We start from the raw sequence: 13,553 nt of genomic DNA on the forward strand, positions 1-13,553 counted from the left end.
ACTTTAGGACCGTTTATCGCAAGGTGCCTCCAGCAAAAGACGACTAGAGTGACTTGAGAAGCCAGTCCTCTTCCGCAGTTGCAAAAGCAACGAGAAACGAATGAGGAACGAGCCTCTCTCTTCTCTCCGCCCCACCGCCCAGCCGCACGAGGTTCGGCTTCCAACTCACCAAGCGCCTCCCTGCGCCTCGACCCTCCCAGCTGCCCCCTTGGACTTCCGCAAGTCGGACCCCACCCTTCATCCAACCCCGACTTGACTGGGAAACGAGTAAGTATCCCGGGGATGCCGTGGGAATTTCCACGACAAGAAGGAAGGATGGCGGCACGTTAGTACCCATGTGCCTCCCCATATACGCGGCTTCTTGCCCTCAACTCTGAACAGGTGCGGGACGCAGAGCCTGGAGGGTCACCTGAGGAGCCCAGCCTCGCCCTCCCGTGACTTGTGAGCCGCCCTCCTTCACCCCACCCCATCACCCAGTCAGCCAGGACAAGGTTTGAGTGCTTCCAGGGATCTAGCTATCAATTCCGCTTTTTTCCCCGGTCCCCGGGTTCCCGAGTGGTTACTGGAGCCCTACCCCGCCTCAGCCATGTCCTTAGCATTGGGACCGTGTCATTACCGTTAGTGCGTCTTGTCGGGGCGCCTCTTTGCTGCTTCCACGTCCCAGCAGTAGCAGTAGCCGCAAAAGGGCCGGGTCCAGGTGGTGGCTGTGATGAAGACCGCAGAGGAACTGTTTGCAGAGTAGCAGCTGCTTGCCAAGGGCGGGCCCTGGGGTTGGGTTTAGGTGGTCGCTGCTCTGCGGGCTGGCGAGGAGAGATTCGTGAGCGCCTGTGTGTCTGCCAGGGAAGGAGCACGGGATGCAGGCGCGCGAGTGCGTGCGCATGTGTGTGTGAGTGAGTGTGTGAGTGAGGGTGTGACGGAGGCGCCCACGTGCCCAGCCCGCCGGTGCTGCAGCCGCCGACAAGCTGCAGAGGGGGAGGAAGGCTGCGGGGGGGGGGGTGGGGGGCGGAGGACTGGGCGCTGCAAGTCCCAGCCTCACCGCCCCTTGACGCAGAGGCCGCTGCGGCTGCCTGGCGGCATCCTCCCTTCTCCCAGGGAGGGGCATAAGGGGCTCAAGATGGACTTAGGGAAGCCCTGCTCCAAAGCAAAACAAAACGAATACACTCAGTTACTCTGGTGCTCACCTAGCCCACTCAACCGAAAGGATGAGCACCAGTTGCCGCCCACCTACCGCCCCCCTCCCCCCCGCCTTTGTCTTAGCGAGGATAACAATGGAAATGATCCTCCCACGCACCCTTTTGAGTGTTCTCCAAAAGTCAGTAATGCGACTAGGAGCAAGGAAGAAGGGGATGATCCAAAGATGACTTTTTCGTAGCTTTATCCCCACGCCGGCCGTTCATATCTCTTGCAAATGGAAAGCACTCTGGGCATTTTCGTTTCCAGCAGTCGCCTGATAGTGCTCAGTGATTCCGGGTAGGGTATGAGGAGCTGTTTTAGGGAGCTGGAGCTCACCCTACAATAGATTCTTTAGTATCTCTTCTGAAAGTGGTCTCATTACAAGATAAAAGGCTGACTTTTACCTCTGTGACAATCAAGACGGGCTTATAACTAAACCACATGGAAAATTCCTAAAATATACATCACTGAGCACAAAGCTTATCCTCCTTTTGAAAAATGGTTGAATCTTCCTTGAAACAGGGCATATGCCCTACGGATTAAGTTTTTCGGTCCATGAAACTTTCAAAAATTTGATGGAAATGCAAAATTAACGTAATACACATTGTAGCAGAAAGGTTCAGTGACTTGGCAAAGTATGTTTTTCACAGCTAATTGATATTACCATAAAAAAAAATACTCTTGTGCCCTTTTAGGCCTTCCAGCAAACCCTCAGATTTTGAAGGTTTGAATCCAATTAAGATTGAATTAAATAATAAGGCTATTGGAGGCAGCTATTTCATGTACTGAAAAATCTTCTGGAAAGAAATCACAAGACCTAAATTTCAGGTCAGAACATTGCTACTAATCCTTAGCTTTTAAAGCAGCCAAAAGAGCTTTTTCTCAGCCTCTCTTCCAATCCCACCTTAAAAAATAAATAAATAAAAATGGATTTGATCCCCTGAATGCTCCTCCCTGCCATGGGTAAGTAAATGCACTTTGAGAGATGCACCACAGGAAAAAAATAAAAATAGTTGCAATAAAGCTCTTATAGAACATCTCGCATAATTTGCTTTGTACTTCACAGCTTTGTGACAAAAAAAAAAAAAAGTGAAAAAACTCACTGCCATACAGTCAATTCTAACTCACAGCAACCCTATAGGACAGAGTAGAACTGCTCCATAGGATTTCCTGGTGGATTCGAACTGCTGACTTTTTGGTTAGCAACCATAGCTCACCGTAGCTCTTAACCACTGTGCCACCAGGGCTCCAAACAGGCAGGCAAATATTTATGTTGATAGTAATCACATTTATATATATATATGAAATTATATATTTAGAAAATGGGATACAGTAGAAATGTTACCTGTAACAACTGAGAAGAATTTAAGAAAATGTGCAGAGCTAGGCCATCCGTAGGGAGTCCTGGTGGCACAGGGATTAAGAGCTCGGCTGCTCACTGAAAGGTTGATGGTTTGAACCCACCAGTTGCTCCATGGGAGAAAGATGTGACCATTAGCTTCCATAAAGACTACAGCCTTGAAAATCATAATTAGTTTTATCTATGGGGAATGAAATTATCTGTATGCTTGCAAGAATGGTTAACAGTAGTACAAAGAAGTCCTAAGTGCCTCAAAGTATTACTTTTACACTATTCATTGATGCTTGACACCTGTCTCAAATACATATACAAAGCCACAAGTCACAAAATATTTGTAGCTTAGTGCAATTCCCTTGAAACTGACTAGTACTAATTAATGTTTTGATGCTGAAGAGAAGCAGGAAAGAGCAGCAAATATTGAACATCCCATTAAGCACCTGATGTTTTATACTGTCTTATTTAATCTTCTCAACTAATTAATGAGCATTTCCCTAGTTCAGAGATTATAGAGAGGTAAAAATCAGAAAAAAAAATTGCAAAACATCACTGTCATGGATTGAATTGTGTTCCCCCAAAATATGTGCCAACTTGGCTAAGCCATGATTCCCAGTATTGCGTTGTTGTCCTCCATTTTGTGATCTGATGTAATTATCCTCCATTTTGTAATGTGCTATAAATCCTGACCTGCATATGTTAATGACCAACATGTGTCTGTCAGTTTGTCTTACCATGGTGGCTTGCATAGTGTTGTGATACTGGAAGCTTTGCCAGTAGTATTTCAAACACCAACAGGGTCACCCTTGGTAGACGGGTTTCAGGGGAGCTTCCAAACTAAGACAAACTGGGAAGAAGAAAAAAGCAGTCTACTTCTGATAAAATTGGCCAGTGAAAACTCTATGAATAGCAGCAGAGCGTTGTCTGATATAGTGCCAGAACATGAATACGACTGGGCAAAATCTGCCTTCTAAACGTTGACCTTAATGATGGGAATAGAGTCAGTATTCTGAGAGCTACATTTGCACATGTGACAAAACTCAGAATAAGAACAAATAACTGTAAACATCCATTAATAATTGGAACGTGGAATGTACTAAGTATGAATCTAGGAAGATTGGAAAGCATCACACAAACATTGATATCCTAGGCATTAGTAAGCTAAAATGGACTGGTATTGGCCATTTTGAATCGGACAATCATATGGTCTACTATGCCCAGGAATGACAAATAGTGGAGGAGTGACATCTCATGCATCATCAAAAAGAACATTTCCAGATCTGTCCTGAAGTATGATGCTGTCAGTAATAGGATAATATACATATACTTCAAAGAAGACCAGTTAATAGTAGTATTCAAATTTATGCACCAAACACTAAGGCCAAAGATTAAGAAATTGAAGATGTTTACCAAATTCTGCAGTCTGAAAGTGATCAAACGTGTAATCAAGATGCATTCATAATTACCATCAATTGGAATGTGAAAGTTGGAAACAACGAAGAAGGATTGGTACTTGAAAAATATGGCCTTGGTGATAGAAATGACACCAGAGATCACATGATAGAATTTTGTAAGACCAATGACTTCTTCACTGAAAATACCCTTTATATCCTAACTGAATTTAGAAGCCATCTCAAGAATAGATTTCACGCATCGAACACTAATGACCAAACACCAGGCAGGTTGTGAGATGACATCAAGGACATCATACATGAAGAAAGGAAGAGGTCATTAAAATGACAGGAAAGAAAGAAAAGACCCAAATGCATGTCAGAAGAGACTCAAATTTGCTCTTGAACTTAGAGTAGCTAAAGCAAAAAGGAAGAAATTATGAAGTAAAAGAGCTGAGCACAAGGTTTCAAAGGGCATCTTGAGAAGACAAAGTATTATAATGAAATGTGCAAGGACCTGGAGATAGAAAACCAAAAGGGAAGAACACAGTAGGTATTTCTAAAGCTGAAAGAGCTGAAGAAAAAATTCAAGTCTTGAGTTGCAATATTGAAGGATTATATGGGGAAAATATTAAATGATGTAAGAAACATCAAAAGAAGATGGCAGGAATACACAGAGTCACTGGACCAAAAAGAATTTGTCGACATTCACCCATCTTAGGAGGTAGCATCTGATCAAGAGCTGATGGTACTAAAGGAAGAGGCCCAAGCTGCATTTTTTTGCACTGGCAAAAAACAAGGCTCAGGAATTGATGGAATACCAATTGAGACGTTTCAGCGAACAGAGGCAGTGCTGGAAGTGCTCACTCCTCTATGCCAAGAAATTTGGAGGACAGCTGCCTGGCCAACTGACTAGAAGAGATCCATGCGTGTACCCATTCCAAAAATGGTGACCCAACCCAATGCAGAAATTATCTAACAATATCATGAATATCACACACAAGTAAAATTTCACTGAAGATCATTCAAAAGCAGCTCCAGCAGTACATTGACAGGGAACTGCCAGAAATTCAAGCCAGATTCAGAAGAGGACACAGAACGTGTGATGTCAAATGGATTCTGGCTGAAAGCAAAGAATACAAGAAGGATGTTTGCCTGTGTTTTATTGACTATGCAAAGGCATTTGGCTCTGTGGATCATAACAAATTATGGATAATATTGCAAAAATTGGGAATTCCAAAACAGTTATGCTCATGAGGAACCAACACATACACCAAGAGGCAGTCATTCAAACAGAACAAGTGGATACTGCATGATTTAAAGTCAGAAAAAGTGAATGTCAGAGTTGTAGCATTTCACAATACTAATTCAATCTGTATGCTGAGCAAATAATCTGAGAAGTTGGTCTGTATGAAGAAGAACGGGGCATCAGGATTGGAGGAAGACTCATTAACAACCTGCATTATGCAGATGACACAACCTTGCTTACTTAAAGTGAAGAGGACATGAAGCACTTATTGATGAAGATCAAAGACTACAGCCTTCAGTGTGGATTACACCTCAACATAAAGGAAACAAAAATCCTCACAACTGGACCAATAAGCAACATTGTGATAAATGGAGAAAATACTGACGTTGCCAAGGGTTTCATTTTAGTTGGATCTACAATCAACGCCCATGGAAGCAGTGGTCAAGAAATCAAAGGATGCATTGCATTGGGCAAATCTACTGCAAAAGACCTCTGTGAAGTGTTAAAAAGCAAAGGAGGACTAGGGTGTGCCTGACCCAAGCCAGGGTGTTTTCAGTCACCTCATATCCATGGGGAAGCTGGACAATGGATAAGGAAAATTGAAGAAGAATTGATGCCTTCGAATTATGGTGTTGGCAAAGAATATGGAATATACCATGGACTTCCAAAAGAATGAACAAATCTGTCTTGGAAGAAGTACAGCCAGAATACTCCTTAGAAGCAAGGATGGAGAGACTTCTTTGGACATGTTATCAGGAGGGACCAGTCCCTGGAGAAGGACATCATGCTTGGTAAATTAGAAGGTCAATGAAAACAAAGAGGCCCCTCAATGAGATGGACTGACACAGTAGCTGCAACAGTGGGCTCAGGCATAACAATCGCGAGTGAGGATGGCTCAGGACTGGGCAGTGTTCGTTCTGTTGTACATAGGGTCACTGTGAGTGGGAACTGACTTGATGGCACCTAATAAGAAGAAAAAAAAAGTTTTGTTTTTTTTTTAATAAGAACAACAACCACATTTTCTACAAAAACAATATTCCACACATTCTACAACAAAGAAAACAAATCAGTGAACTTAGGCATTTCAACAATAAATGTAAAATTCTGTTGATCTCCCACAAGGAAAAATTGGCTCTCACCAATTTTACTTTAAACGGCTCGTACTTCAATTTTGATACCTGTTTCATAATAAATGCTATAATTATAAATGAACAAATGAAAAGATGTTTGAAAAGAAAATTTAATGATCAGAAAACAAATATTACAAATTCCTGTATTTTATTTTTAAATAGATCTTTCATCTCTAACACGTTATAATAAAAGCACTCTTTTCTATTGTTTGCTCTTACAAATTCTTTAATGATTTTGTCATAAATAAGCTGCAGAACAATATCTACTTCCATACATAACAAGGATAATGAATCGGGTCTTTCTTGAATCATTGTGCACTCACTTTTCCTTGCGTCCTGTCTGCTTGGCATCTATGGGTCTTTGCTTTGGACAACTGGTGTCCCTGTTTTGTTGAAGCCCTAAGCATGTGCTTACCTTGCTTTTTGGGTAATCTATCTGTGGGTGGAAAGACCCTGAAAGGAGAGACTTGTAACTCCAGCCACAGAAGTAAAATGTTTTCAAAATTTTAAAACAGAAGACGCTCTGAAGATTTAAAGTTCAGTTGCTTATACCTTTTAAACTAACAATAGTTGGAGGCTTTTTCTGACACAGTGGAAAAATGACCACATGGTAGTTGTGTGGAAAGAAGAGGCAGCACACAGAAGGGGGCTAGCAGCAGTGAAGGGACTGTAGTCTTTTTGGCCACAGTGAGTTTAATAATATTAGCAACTATTGATTCAACATTAATTATGTGCCTTGACGATGTGTAAAATAATTTATATGTCTTAGTTTACTTAATCCTTACATAGACTTTATGGGACAGGTATAATGTTTTAGCTCAACATTGCAGAAGAGAAAGCTGAGATTTCAGTTGTCCAAGGTTACACAGTCATGAGACATCTGTTAGATACTATAAATAAATACCTGCCCTTATCTAAATCAATTTCTGAACTTGATACCTACTTTTAGGTAATTAACATTTCAATTTTCATTTTAAAAAAAAAATCTGATAAAAGGTCAGAAGGAGAGATTAAGTGAGTATTCTCTTTGACGTGGGAGATAGAGGGAATCTGACTCACTAAGGTTTCCACCCCAGCATTTCCTAAATGGCACAGAGTGGAAATATTCTGCAAAAACTTACAAAGATGTAGCACCAGAGTTAAGAAAAACAATTCAGTGGTTACCCCCTCAAATTTTTTTTAATCCATAATAACCTAAAAAAAAACCCAGTGCCATAGAGTCGATTCTGACTCAAAACGGCCCTATATCCATAACACTAAAGGAAAATATTGAGATCAATTCATATCTACATATCATGAGATTAGATTAATTCATTTTCCTACATTTCTGTATATGTGGTATATTGTGGGAATTTTTTTTCATTCTAATAAATTTTTATTATAGTATCTTCCATATCAAATGTTAGTTGATATATGATCTCAAAATTTTTATGAAACCAAAGCCTATAAAAAAAAAAAAAAAGCGTATGTAACCCTAAAATATCTAGTGCATGCTGGATGCACTCCTCCCTTAGGGTTTTTTCATTAACTAATGACTCTTCTGCCTGGAACACACCTTCACCTCCCAATATCCACAAGGCTAATCCCTTCAAGTCCTTCAAGTCTTTGGTCCAATCTCATTGAAGCCTAGTCTGACCACCCTATTTGAAACTGCACTCCATCCTTCTTCTCTTGACCCTCCCGACACCCCTTGACTACTCTACTTTTTTCTCTCTTTTTTTCTTGTAGCCATGGCCATCGAATTGATTCCAACTCCTACTGATCCTATAGGACAGAGTAGAACGACCCCATAGGGTCTCCAAGGCTATGATCTTTATGGATGCAGACTGCCACATCATTCTCCTGTGAAGCAGCTAATGGGCTGGTTGGTTTGAACCACTGACCTTTCGGTTAGCAGCTAAGCGCTTAACCACTGTGCCACCAAGGCTTTTTTTTTTCTATACAATGTATTATTTTCTAGCATACTATATAATTTACCTATGTATTATCCTTATTGTGAATTGTCTGCTTCCCTCTGCCGTATCCCACTGGAGTTTATGTATTTCAAGCACCTGTAATTATGTCTGCTATATAATAAAACCCTCTGCTGTCGTGTCGATTCTGACTCATAGAGACCCTATAGGACAGAGTAGAACTGCCCCACAGGGTTTCCTAGGAGTGGCTGGTGTAATCGAACTGCTGACTTTTTGGTTACCAGACAAGCTCCTAACCATTGCGCCACCGGGAATCCACCATATAATAAGTTCCAAACAAATATTCGTTGAATGAAATAATTCATGATTTAAAAACTCTTAGTAAACCAGCAAATGAAAAAGAATTTCTTTAACACAATCAATGGTATATACCAACAAAACCTTCAACATGCAGAATAATATATAGAATAGTTATATATATGTATACATACATATATATATAACAAATCAGGAAAACTGAAGAATTGATGCCTTTGTATTATGGTGCAGGAGAAAAATATTGAATATACCAAGGACTGCCAGATGAACCAAGTCTGTCTTGAAAGAAGTAAAGCCAGAGTGCTCCTTGGAAGCGAGGATGGCAAGACTTCATCTCGTGTATTTTGGACATGTTATCAGGAGGAACCAGTACCTGGAAAAGGACATCATGCTTGGTAAGGCAGAGGGTCAGCGAAAAAGAGGAAGACCCTCAATGAGATGGGTTGACACAGTAGCTGCAACAGTGGGCTCAAACATAGCCGTGATTGTGAGGATGGCTCAGGACAGGGAACTGTTTTGTTTTGTTGTGCATAGGGTTGCTATGAGTTGGAACTGACTCGATGGTACCTAACATCAAAAATAGTACAGGTATGTGTATACAGGTTGTTCCCTGGTTACAAAGGATATCCATTCCTAAGTGTGTCTTTAAGTTGAATTTGTAGGTAAGTCAGAAAAGGTGCGTACGGTTCTTATCTAACATTAGTGCAAGTAGGAGTCCTGGTGGCACAGTGGTTGAGAGCTTGACTACTAACCAAAAGGTTCACAGGTTAAAACCTAGCAGCAGCTCCTTGGAAACCCTATGGGGCAGTTCTGTTCTGTCCTGCAGGGTTGTTGCGAGTCCAAATCAACTCGACTGCAACAGGCTTGGTTTTTGGTTAGTGCAAGAAAAGGCTCGAAGCCTTTTTAATGGTTTAAAAGCTGCACGTGCAGCAAGCGAAGGTGATTGTGATGGGGAATTTGTTGCAAGTAATTGTTGTTAGGTACCACTGAGTCAGTTCCGACTTATGGAACTCTATGTACAGCAGAACAGAACGCTGCCTGGCCCTGCGCCATCCTCACAATCATTGTCATGCTTAAGCCCATTGTTGCGGCCACTATGTCAGCCCATCTCATTGAGGGTCTTCCTCTTTTTCACTGACCTTGTAGTTTACCAAGCATGATGGTCCTCTCCAGGGACTGATCCCTCCTGACAACAGGTCCAAAGTATGTGAGACATAGTCTTGTGATCCTTGCTTCTAAGGAGCATTCTGGTTATACTTCTTGCAAGACAGATTTGTTTGTTCTTTTGGCAGTTCATGATATATTCAATATTCTTCTCCAACATCACAAGATGTCAGTTCTCCTTCGGCTTTCCTTTTCCATCATCCAGCTTTCACATACATATGAAGTGATTGAAAACACCATACCTTGGTTCAGGTGTACCTTAGTCTTCAAAGTGGTATCTTTGCCTTTTAACACTTTAAAAATGTCTTTTGCAGCACATATGCCCAATGCAGTGCGTCTTTTGATTTCTTCACTGCAGCTTCCATGGGTGTTGATTGTGGATCCAAGTAAAATTAAATTCCTGACAACTTCAATCTTTTCCCTTTTTATTATGATGTTGCTTATTGGTCCAGTTGTGAGGATTTTTGTTTTCTTTACGTTGTGGTGTAATCCATAATGAAGGCTGTGGTCTTTGATCTTCATCAATAAGTGCTTCAAGTCCTCTTCACTTTCAGCAAGCAAGGTTGTGTCATCTCCATAACGCAGGTTCTTAATGATTCTTCTTCCAATCCTGATGCCGTGTTCTTCTTCATATAGCCTAGCTTCTCAGATTATTTGCTCAGGATACAGATTGAATAGGTATGGTGAAAGGATACAACCCTGATGCACACCTTCCCTAAGTTTAAACCATGCAGTATCCCTTTGTTCTGTTCAAAAGACTGCCTCTTGATCTATGTACGGTTCTTCATGAGCACAATTAAGTGTTCTGGAATTCCCATTCTTTGCAATGTTATCCATAATTTGTTATGATCCACACAGTCAAATGCCTTTGCTTAGTCAATAAAACATAGGTACACATCTTTCTGGTATTCTCTGCTTTCAGCCAGGATCCATCTGACATCAACAATGGTATCCTTGGTTCCATATCCTCTTCTGAATTTGGCTTGAATTTCTGGCAGTTCTCTATTGCTTCACTGCTGGAGCCGCTCATGAATGATCTTCAGCAAAATTTTACTTCTGTGTGATATTAATGATATTGTTGAATAGTTTCCTCATTTGGTTGGATCATCTTCCTTAGAAATAGGCATACACATAGATCTCTTCCTATTGTTTGGCCAGGTAGCTATCTTCCAGATTTCTTGGCATAGACAAGTGAGTACTTCCAGTATTAAATCTATTTGTTCAAACATCTCAGATGGTATTCCTTCAATTTCTGGAGCCTTGTTTTTTACCAATACCTTCAATGCTTGGACTTCTTCCTTCAGTGCCATTGGTTCCTACTCATATAGTACCTCCTGAAATGGTGGAACGTCAACCAGTTCTTTTTGATGTAGTGACTCTGTGTATTCATTCCATCTTCTTTTGATGTTTCCTGAGTCATTTAATATCTTCCCCACAGAATTCTTCAGTATTGCAACTCAAGGCTTGAATTTTTTCTTCACTTCTTTCAGCTTGAGAAATGCAGAGCGTGTTCCTTTCTTTTGGTTTTCTATCTCCAGGTCTTTGCACATGTCGTTATAATACTTTGTCTTCTTGAGCTGCCCTTTGAAAGCTTCTGTTCAACTCTTATTTCATCATTTCTTCCTTTCACTTTAGCTACTCGACATTCAAGAGCAGTTTCAGAGTCTCTTCTGACATCCATTTTGGTCTTTCTTGTCATTTTAATGACCTCTTGATTTCTTCATGTATGATGTCCTTGATATTATTTCATAACTTCTCTGGTCTTTGGTTATTAGAGTTTAACACACCAAATCTCTTCCTGAGATGGTCTCTAAATTCAGGTGGGATATACTCAAGGTCTTACTTTGGCTCTCCTTGACTTGTTCTAATTTTCTTCAGTTTCAACTCAAACTTGATATGAGCAATTGATGGTCTGTTCCTCAGTGAGCCCCTGGCCTTGTTCTGACTGATGATGTTGAGTTTTTCCATCATCTCTTCCCACAGGTGTTGTTGATTTGATTCCTGTGTATTCCATCTGGCAAGGTCCACGTGTATAGCTGCCATTTATGTTGGTGAAAAAAGGTATTTCCAATGAAGTTGTTGGTCTCACAAAATTCTATCATGCAACGTCCAGCATTGTTTCTATCACCAAGGCCATATTTTCCAACTATTGTTTCCAACTTTTGCATTCCAATCTTCAGTAATTGTCAGTGCATCCTGATTGCATGTTTGATCAATTTCAGACTGCAGAAATTTGTAAACATCTTTAATTTCTTCACCTTTGGCCTTAGTGGTTGGTGCGTAAGTTTGAATAATAGTTGTATTAACTGGTCTTCCTTGTAGGCATATGGATATTATCCTATCACTGACAGTGTTGTACTTCAGGATAAGTCTGGAAATGTTCTTTTTGGCGATGAATGCGATGCCATTCCTCTTCAAGTGATTGTTGCCGTCATAGTAGACCACGTAATTGTCCAATTCAAAATGGCCAATACCAGTCCATTTCAGCTCACTAATGCCTAGGATATCGATGTTTATGCATTCCATTTCATTTTTGACAGCTTCCAATTTTCCAGTTTTCCTAGGTTCATACTTCATACATTCTAGGTTCCAATTATTAGTGGATGTTTGCTGATGTTGCATGTGTCTGTCAGTTTGTCATATGATGGGGGCTTGCATGTTGCTGTGATGCTGGAAGCTATGCCACCAGTATTCAAACACCAGCAGGATCACCCATGGTGGACAGGTTTCAGCTGAGCTTCCATACTAAGATTAGGAAGAAGGACCTGGCAGTCTACATCTGAAAAGATTTAGCTGGTGAAACCTTATGAATAGCAGCAGAACATTGATATAGTGCCAGAAGATGAGCCCCTCTGGTTGGAAGGCATTCAAAAGATGACTGAAGAAGAGCTGCCTCTTCAAAGTAGAGTTGACCTTAATGATGTGGATGGAGTAGAGCTTTTGGGACCTTCATTTGCTGATTTGGCATGACTTAAAATGAGAAGAAACAGTTGCAAGTAGAGGCTGGTTCAATCTAGGGCTTCAAAGGGTTTCTTTAGGTTTGAACCTCTGCTGAAAATTTGCATTTTTAACAAGTTCCCAGTCAGTGCTGATGCTGCTGGCTAGGGACCAAACCAAACTCACTGCTGTCGAGTCGATTCTGACTCTTAGAGACCCCAGAGGGTTTCAGAGGCTGTAAATCTCTACAGAAGCAGACTGCCACATTTTTCCTTCCACAGAGCCACTGGTGGTTTCAAACCACCACCCTTTCAGTTAGCAATCACTTTAACCCCTACACTACCAGGGCTCTTTTCTACTAGAGCAGTGATTCTCAAAATTCATTATACGTAAGAATCACCTGGAGATCTTGTTAAAATGTAAATTCTGATTCTGTGTATCTGGGGAAGAAATGCAAATTCTCAGCAAGGGTTCGAACTGGAACTAACCAGTTAGAAACTCTGGTTCAAATGTTTCAAAGCAGGGCTTTGAACTTGTCCTTCTCAGTTCAGTCATGGCCAAGGAAGCAACAGTGGAGCAGACTGGAATTTTTAAAATTTGGGTGAACTGGAGTATCTTAGGCTGGGTTCTCTAAAGAAGCAAAACCAGTAAAGTGTATAAATATATAGAAACAGAGGTTTATATTAAGGAAACGGCTCATGTGGTTTTAGAGGCTGGAATGTCCCAAGTCTGTGGGTCAGGCTGGAAGTTTGTGACTGATGAACCCAAGATTGGCAAGTCAGCCAGCAAGGCTGTGGCTCACAGACTGTGAATACCAATGAATCCCAAGATCGGCAGGCAAGATGGCAGGTAAACTGCTAGCTCAAGTCCCAAGAACTGGAGCTCACGTGAACAGGAGCCAGCTGCAGGATCCAGAGCGAGCCA

At 41.2% G+C, this 13,553-nt stretch overlaps 1 protein-coding gene and 1 long non-coding RNA gene across 2 annotated transcripts in view; one reads left to right on the forward strand and one right to left on the reverse strand.

Moving 5' to 3' along the window:
- SLC6A15 (solute carrier family 6 member 15) overlaps window positions 1-919 on the reverse strand; it is a 54,961-nt gene extending 54,042 nt beyond the window's left edge. The window contains exon 1 of the mRNA XM_049883977.1: window positions 617-919. The gene's annotated coding sequence lies outside the window, so the exon portion shown is untranslated. The remainder of the gene's footprint in view (window positions 1-616) is intronic.
- Window positions 34-13,553, forward strand: part of LOC126075841 (uncharacterized) — a 52,295-nt gene continuing 38,775 nt past the window's right edge. Inside the window, exon 1 of the long non-coding RNA XR_007517296.1 lies at window positions 34-267. This is a non-coding gene — a long non-coding RNA (uncharacterized LOC126075841). The remainder of the gene's footprint in view (window positions 268-13,553) is intronic.

The sequence above is a fragment of the Elephas maximus genome, chromosome 4, assembly GCF_024166365.1.
Source record: "Elephas maximus indicus isolate mEleMax1 chromosome 4, mEleMax1 primary haplotype, whole genome shotgun sequence".
Lineage (NCBI taxonomy): Eukaryota > Metazoa > Chordata > Mammalia > Proboscidea > Elephantidae > Elephas > Elephas maximus.